The sequence below is a fragment of the Hevea brasiliensis genome, chromosome 7 (genome assembly GCF_030052815.1).
Source record: "Hevea brasiliensis isolate MT/VB/25A 57/8 chromosome 7, ASM3005281v1, whole genome shotgun sequence".
NCBI lineage: Eukaryota > Viridiplantae > Streptophyta > Magnoliopsida > Malpighiales > Euphorbiaceae > Hevea > Hevea brasiliensis.
This window is the reverse complement of record NC_079499.1, coordinates 36,884,124-36,893,373: the sequence shown is the minus strand read 5'-3', so window position 1 is coordinate 36,893,373 and position 9,250 is coordinate 36,884,124.

Sequence of the window (9,250 nt, the reverse complement as noted above, 5' to 3'; positions counted from 1 at the left end):
CATTTGTGACCTAATTAAGTGTGTTAGAAGTGTTGGAATTAAAAGCCAATTCGGATTGGATAAGGTCATGTTGCTGCAGCAAGACAAAACCTTCTTTGAGGGACCAAAAATGAAATTTTACAAGTCCAATGGATATGGGACCAATCGAGGATGAAAATAGGCACTAAATGACACAATTTTGATTTAAGAAGCCTGCCCAAAAAGTGACTAAAACCTAGTGAACAAAGTAGCCGAAGTCGGAAAATCGCAGGCTACCTTTGCACAAAATGACCAAATGAACAGTGTTTGTTCATTTGGTCATAACTCGAGCTAGGCAGGTCAAAATGACCTGAAATTTTACCAGGGGTTAGATGAGATATAGATGTAAAACTTTCATGGAGAACACCAACCCAAATTATGCCATTAAACCAATCAAATTACTGAGCAAAGTTGGTGACCTGAATCTGCAGAACTGCAGATTGCCATATGAACAGTAAAGTTTCAATGGCTATAACTCTCTCTAGAAAACTCCAATTTAGGCGATTCTTGAACCGATGGAAACCTAAGACATAGTAAAACATTTCATATGAAGAAAATTAGACCAAATTATGGACTTAACTTGATCAAATTACTGAATGAAGTTGGATCAACAAATCTGCAGAACCAAATTCTGCAGCATAAACAGTAATAGTAATTTGCTTATAACTTGAGCTACAAAACTCCAATTGGGGAGATTCAAAAAGAGAATAAACTTAAGACAATAAGGAACATTTTCTATGAAGAAAATTTTATCAAATTCTAACAGTAAACTGACCAATGAAACAGTACAATTAAGGACACCAAAACTGAAAATTTGGCAATTTTGCCTAAAAGACCTAAGTTTTGAGAAAATGACCAAAACCAACAAGTTTGGTGACCAAAATGTGGTATGTGGGTAAAGTTGGAGTTCCCATACCTATTAAGCCTTAGAAAGTTAATAATTTGACTTGAATAGTGCAGTGAATAGTAACCCGAAACACAAAATTTCAAGAACATCGAATTTAGCACGTTAGAGCTAGGTAAAAGTGAAGTTAAATTTATTTTTGGATTTATGCCAAGTTATGGTACTGAAACACTGTAAAATTGTGTATTTCAGTTGAAAGGAATACCGAGAAAGAACCCGAGGAACTGAGTCAAGGCCAAGAGGCGACTCGCTTGAGGTTTGTGCACAACGTATACTTTTTATAATAATCTTTTGCATACTGTTTTGAATAATGTGAAATATTGGATTATGGCATTCTTATGATGTTTGATCTAAATTGTTGAAAGTTATTATATATATTTGAAATGACAATGTTTAGCAAATTGTTAAGATAAGTTTTGAAACCACAGTGTCATGACCATATATTTGAACACCTCACTAGCACGACTAGTGGGGGTAATTAGTTTCGAATTTTGATTCCTTCTCTGGAGAAGTGTTGAAGTGTGCCAGTAGAAGAGGATGTGAATGGATATCCATATATTTGAGCTAGCTAGCCTTGTGATGTGATTTCTCTTTAGCCTCTGGCTATTGAGATTCTATTTGTTTCGAATGGCATGATCTAACTGTGGGTTTTATGAAATGTGTTTTGATACTTTGAAATAAACATGGTTTGCATTAAAATCTCATAATTCATGTTTTATGTTTAATGCTCATGTTTAGTCAAATTTTTGAATAAATGTGATTTATATTCTGCATAAAGATTATTTTAGTATGCTGTGCACCACTGAGTCCTAGTACTCAGCGATAGCTTCTATTCTTTGTCGCAGTCTGAGAGACTAGAGGAGCAGCAGACTGAGCTACTGAGGTGTGAGGAGCTATCAGCTTAAAGTCTTCGGGTATAATTTATACCCTAACTGTAAATATTTCTTTTGATGTATATATTGCACATAAATGTATGGACATGTAAAAATGGGTCTTGAGCAATTTGTATAAAATTTGTATAAAGTTGTAATATATATTGTAGTTTGAAATTCTCTTAATGTAAATTTTGTAATGATGTATCTAAATTATTTTGTTTCTAATGAAATATGAATGGAACTATTTTATTTAATTTGAATGAAATGGATTGCTAGTATTTTGACGATCATTGGATAGTGGATTTGAAATTTGAAAGTTGATAAATGTGTTGAGAAATTGATTGAGATTGAGTATGAAATTGAAGCAGTTGTTGAGAAAAATTTTTAGAAGTGCTTTTTACAGGTATTTGAAGAACTATTTTCTCAAAATACAGAGGAAACTCTGTCAAAATTTTTATGAAATTTGCGTAAAAATAAAATGGGCCAAAAATATTAACTAGTTTTAATTTTAACTAAATGTTTTAAGTACTTATTAGAAAATCCTCACCACTTATTAAAAGTAAGAAAATTGTTTTAAAATCCCTTGTAGGGTACTTAATGAGTTATCAGTAGGTGAAGTTTGCTAGTTCATTAGATATTCTACGGGATCATGTTATGCATTACAGAGGGGTAAGGTGTGACATCCAAAGTCCATTTACATCATTTAACCACATGAACATACCCCATTTACATACCCAATTCCAAACCATTATACACATATCCATGCAACCATCAATAACAACATCTTAAACAACCATAAACAAGTAAAAACAAGCTACATATACTGAATTTCCATGGCTGCCAAAATGTACATCTCCATTAAAACATCAAACTTCAAAAATTCTTCCATAAATCAACTACCCACAACCTTGGTTACACTTTTAATGAAACAAGAATTGAAAACACTCACTTTGTGACACCCCTTACCCGTGTACAGTATACCCGAGTAAGTAATGCCACACGGTGTACCGGCACATTCTAATATACCTTAATTTATTTATATCATGCTTGTGAATATAATTTATGAAATATAATTTATTTGAGCCATATATCAAAAGTATTATTTATTTGAGGTTCCAAAAATTTTAAAGAAAATCCGACGGAGTAGTGGCTAAAAATGGAGAAAATAGTTCTTCGGAACCTGTTAAAAACACTTCCAATATTCTTATTCCATTATTCACAAACTCCAATATCAAAATCTCAACAATTTCCAATTTTAGTTCTCAATCATCCATCACATGTCATAATTAAGTATAAATCACAAATAAACATTCTCTTTTCCATTCACAAATACAATTTTCATAATTTACATGAACATCAATATACATTATACAAGTTTAATTAAACATGAGAAAATAAAATCAATTACAAAATACCAAAATGACACCTAGTGTCCTACCAATGCACTGCAGACGGTGAGGTGACACAGACACTATGCAGAACTGTGAACGGCCTTACTCAATCTGTGGTCTACTAAGTCCTCTGTCCAAATCTTCAGTACCTACGCGTTGAAAAAGCGACGCGCTAAGCATAAAGCTTAGTGGTGCCAATAATACAAGAAAATATAATATGCAAATAAAAATCATAATTTCTTAGCCATTGTGTTCATAAGAACTGAATAATTACCAACTTAATGTTTAGTCGAGGGCTAATTACGTTTTATGATATTAACTTCTTCATGCATTTTGTTAATTATTTTCTTCATGATCTTGAGTTTCTTTGTATTCTATCATAATCATTCCTGATATTTAATTTTCGTATTTTCTTTAACAATCAGTTCAATTACAGTTATACTTTTCCATGCCCAAGTAACCTATACTGAACGACTGGAATGGATAACGGATCGTTGGCGCAGGACACCACGGTGCCTCGGGCCATCATATCATGGGACGTAGAACGTCAACCACGTATGCAGTCAGTATGGCTAAAAAGCCATGATATCACATGATCGGGCATAAAAGCCATGAATACTGGCATAAAAGCCATGAATACGGGCATAAAGCCATGAATACAGGCATAAAGCCTTTCGCAGTACTGCTAAAACAATACCCTATTGGCATGCCAAACTATCCAAACCAATCACATTAGGCCTACTAGGGCATTTTGCATTTTTAAGTTTCACATTTTTGAATTTCAAGTTTTGGTGTCACTATTCACTTCATTAGTCAAACAAAAAGTTGACTTTTGCATAGAAAGTAGGTACATTGGCTTTGGCACTTCAAACATACCACATTTTTCATTTAAAACTTGTTGGAAGTGATCACCATTACCATTTCTAGGCTTAAACCAAGGGAAACAAAATTTTCAGTTTTTGAAGCTTAACTTTACTGTTCCATTAAGCACTGTTACAGTGGGAATTTGAGGAAATGGTAAACATGAAAGTTGTTCCTTATTTTGTCTAGTTGAATTTATTTTTTTGAATCACTCCATTTGGAGTTTTGTAGCTCAAGTTATGGCCAAAATAAGTTTACTGTTCATGCTGATATTTTGGGTTTTGACAGATTTTGGTCCAAATTTGGTCAGTAATTTGACCAAGTTAAGTTCATGATTTGGTCTAACTTTCTTCATATGAAATTTTCTACCATGCCTTAGGTTTCCATCGGTTCAAGAATCGCCTAAATCCGAGTTTTCTAGAGGGAGTTATAGTCATCCAAATATTACTGCTCAAATGAAAATCTGCAGAGTTGCAGGTTTGATAACTCAATTTTGCCCAATAATTTGAATGGTTTAATGGCATAATTTGGGGTGATGTTCTTCATGAAAGTTGTTTGTCTATATCCTATCTTGTTTCTGTAAAAATTTCAGGTCAATTGACCTTATCTACAGTGAGTTATGGCCAAATGAACAGTTACTGTTCATTTGGTCATTTCTGCAGGTGCTGTTGCAAGGTATCCGGATTGGGGCCAACTTTTGGTCCACTTGCTTTGGTCTTTTGGGCATGGTTTCTTCAGCAAAAATATGCCATTATAAGCCTAGTTTCATGTCCAATTGGCCAAACACCAATTGGACCAACACAGCCCAAGATATGGCAGTCCAAGTAGACTAAAATTTCAGTCACCCTGCTGCACTCATGGGGTAGCCTGCCCATTCCACTTTGCCATGCAATAATTCACTCCTAATTATGGTTAACTTACCTCAAATGGTCACTAATTGACTATTAGAATGTTCTTTAACAATTTCATAAGCAAAGTCAAATTTTCACTCCTAAACCCTAGCTCAAAGTCATGGTTTTCACAATTTCTTTAGTTAACTCTTTCATTCTTGTATATATATATATATATATGTATACACTTTAAACATAATCACCAATTCACTCTAAGTCCATTAATACAATCAAACTCATTCCTTCCTAGGGCTGCCGAAAATTCATAGGGTCCATATACATAGATTCCATTCATTTAATTCACAAAACCTTACTCACTTTAAGTCTTTAACATGAACTAAAAGAGATTTAAGTGTAAATAGGCACTAACCTTGAATAGGGCAGAATTTCAAACTACCCAAACTCCTTCTTTCTTCTTCTTTTGGCTGCCTAGAGGTTACTCAAGTTGCTAGGTTAATTTTTTGTGAAGCTAGGTTATGATTTTGTTGGGTAGAAATAGGTGAATCAAGCTTTGAAAAGCTTGAATATACTTAGCTATGGAAGAAGAGGTTCACGTCCAAATGAAGAAGAAGAACCAGAAAATTTGTTTCTTCATTTGTCATTTTTCTCTTATTTAATGTCTTATAAATGCATTTGTTAAGTTTTGATTGGCTAAGGGGTTTTAATTACATCAAGCTTATGTCATAAATGCCTTTTTATTTGATTTTTCTTTCTTCTTTCTTTAACTCATTTCTAATTAAATTTTTACCAATATTTATTCATATTTTAGATCATAATAATTATTTACTTAACTGGATAAGTCGGCCAAAAATCACCTCTGAAGGCGAAATGACCAAAATGCCCTCCGTTTGGCTTAACGGGTCAAAATTGTCTGCTTGATTGAAAAATTTTTCTAAATATTTTCTTGGCATTCTAATGCCATAGGAACCTTAATGACCCTTCTCTGGAGTCCCAAAATTATTTTATAATTTTTTCCCGGTCTAGGGCTCCTCGTTATAGAACCGCAACTTCCCTCTGGTTACCCATCGCTTGGGCACCGGCTCATTTAACTTGGTTGTATTTTATTTCTAAAATTTTTCCTAAATTTTTCTTATTAATATTTGAGTTAATTTTGGTTCTTGAATTTAGTTTAAATATTTTTTTCAGGACGTTCTAGCTGTCCGGACCGACACCGTCACCGAATAAGAGAATGTACGGAGTTGCTACCGGAGGGTGTTACAACTCTTCCTCTAATTTAAATTTCATCCTCGAAATTTACGACTTAAGTAATCGGGAGTTGCTACCTTCTTGTTTCTTCACTTCCTTGTATCGCCTCATCGATTATGCAGGTTTGGCTCTTCCTGAGCTTCTATAGCATATACTTGTGGTGCCACCCTGACTTCGGGCTTTTCAACTGTCTCAGAAACAATCTTCTATGAAATGTCAGCCATTTCTGCTCTTCCCGATCTTTTACCCCTTTGAACTATAGGGAAAGGTCTATCAACTTGTACCGGAGCTATTGAACCACTTCTCTGAGGGCAATCTCTTATGAAATGATCCGTAGCCCCACACTTGAAACACTCTCCAGTTAACAATCGACACTCCCCTCTGTGTCTTCTATCACCATGCATACATTCAGTGCATCGGTTGATCCCCTTGTTATTGTGCCCGGGGAACTACCTATAGATATTCCAATCTGGCCTCTGTGGCCCTGTGTCTGATCTTGTGAACTAGAACCCTTAAACTTCTTACTATCAGTTGGTATACTTGACTGTCCTGGTCCAAATTCCCTCTTACGCTGCCTATCTTTCCTATTTTGTTCATTTATTCTCACTTTCTCCACTTTTAATGCAGCTTCCACTAACTTGGCGAAGTCTGTGATCCCCAAGGCAGTGATCATGATCTTTATATTATCATTTAATCCCTCTTCAAATCTCTTACACCTTTCAGCTTCATTAGGGACTATCTCCCTTCCATAGCGGCTCAATCTTACGAATTCCTTCTCATACTCGGCCACTGACAACTGTCTCTACCTCCGGTTAATAAACTCTCTTCTTCTCTCTTCTAGGTGTACAGTACCCACATATTTCTTCTTAAATTCGGAGAGAAAGAAGTCCCATGTCACTATTTCTGGCTGCACTTCACTGGACACAGTGTCCCACCATTCATATGCATCGTCTTGCAACAGAGATACAGCAGATTCCAAGTTTTGCTCTGGAGTGCAATGGAGTTGTTTTAGAATTCTGCCTGTTCTGTTCAACCAATTTTCGGCTGCAACAGAATCATCTTCTCTCTTACCATAGAAGTTCACTGCTCCAAACTTTCTTAGCCTTTCTAGGTGTGATTTCTGCTGTGGAGCTGGTGGTGGTGGTGGTGGTGCTGGCATTACTCCGGCCATTTGTCTAAAGAAATCAGCCATTTGCTGGAACATGGCCTGTGGAGGCTGAGCAGGCTCTGCTTGAGCTGGTGGAGTAGGTTCTCCCCTACCCCCGCCTCACCGCAATGTGGAGCATGACTCTCCACTTTCTCCTCGACTGCTCTCTGTGATGAAGGGTCCATATCCTATTCAAAATAAGAAAGACAAACAGATCTGCATTAGTGTCACCTCGACTCTTACAAATGCAATGCATGGTATGGACTCAATCTAGGCCCAGAAACGCCTAAACCGTGCTCTGATACCACTAAATGTGACACCCCTTACCCATGTACAGTATACCCGAGTAAGTAATGCCACACGGTGTACCAGCACATTCTAATATACCTTAATTTATTTATATCATGCTTGTGAATATAATTTATGAAATATAATTTATTTGAGCCATATATCAAAAGTATTATTTATTTGAGGTTCCGAAAATTTTAAAGAAAATCCGGCGGAGTAGTGGCTAAAAATGGAGAAAATAGTTCTTCGGAACCTGTTAAAAACACTTCCAATATTCTTATTCCATTATTCACAAACTCCAATATCAAAATCTCAACAATTTCCAATTTCAGTTCTCAATCATCCATCACATGTCATAATTAAGTATAAATCACAAATAAACATTCTCTTTTCCATTCACAAATACAATTTTCATAATTTACATGAACATCAATATACATTATATAAGTTTAATTACACATGAGAAAATAAAATTAATTTCAAAATGCCAAAATGACACCTAGTGTCCTACCAATGCACTGCAGACGGTGAGGTGACACAAACACTATGCAGAACTGTGAACGGCCTTACTCAATCTGTGGTCTACTGAGCCCTCTGTCCAAATCTTCAGTACCTACGCGTTGCAAAAGCGACGCGCTAAGCATAAAGCTTAGTGGTGCCAATAATACAAGAAAATATAATATGCAAATAAAAATCATAATTTCTTAGCCATTGTGTTCATAAGAATTGAATAATTACCAACTTAATGTTTAGTCGAGGGCTAATTACGTTTTATGATATTAACTTCTTCATGCATTTTGTTAATTATTTTCTTCATTATCTTGAGTTTCTTTGTATTCTATCATAATCATTCATGATATTTAATTTTCGTATTTTCTTTAACAATCAGTTCAATTACAGTTATACTTTTCCATGCCCAAGTAACCTATACTGAACGACTGGACTGGATAACGGGTCGTTGGCGCTGGACACCGCGGTGCCTCGGGCCGTCATACCATGGGACGCAGAACGTCAACCACGTATGCAGTCAGTATGGCTAAAAAGCAATGATATCACATGATCGGGCATAAAAGCCATGAATACTGGCATAAAAGCCATGAATACGGGCATAAAGCCATGAATACAGGCATAAAATCTTTCGCAATACTGCTAAAACAATACCCTATTGGCATGCCAAACTATCCAAAGCAATCACATTAGGCCTACTAGGGCATTTTGCATTTTTAAGTTTCACATTTTTGAATTTCAAGTTTTGGTGTCACTATTCACTTCATTAGTCAAACAAAAAGTTGACTTTTGCATAGAAAGTAGGTACATTGGCTTTGGCACTTCAAACATACCACATTTTTCATTTAAAACTTGTTGGAAGTGATCACCATTACCATTTCTAGGCTTAAACCAAGGGAAACAAAATTTTCAGTTTTTGAAGTTTAACTTTACTGTTCCATTAAGCACTGTTACAGTGGGAATTTGAGGAAATGGTAAACATGAAAGTTGTTCCTTATTTTGTTTAGTTGAATTTCTTTTTTTGAATCACTCCATTTGGAGTTTTGTAGCTCATGTTATGGCCAAAATAAGTTTACTGTTCACGTGTACTGTTCATGCTGATATTTTGGGTTTTGACAGATTTTGGTCCAAATTTGGTCAGTAATTTGACTAAGTTAAGTTCA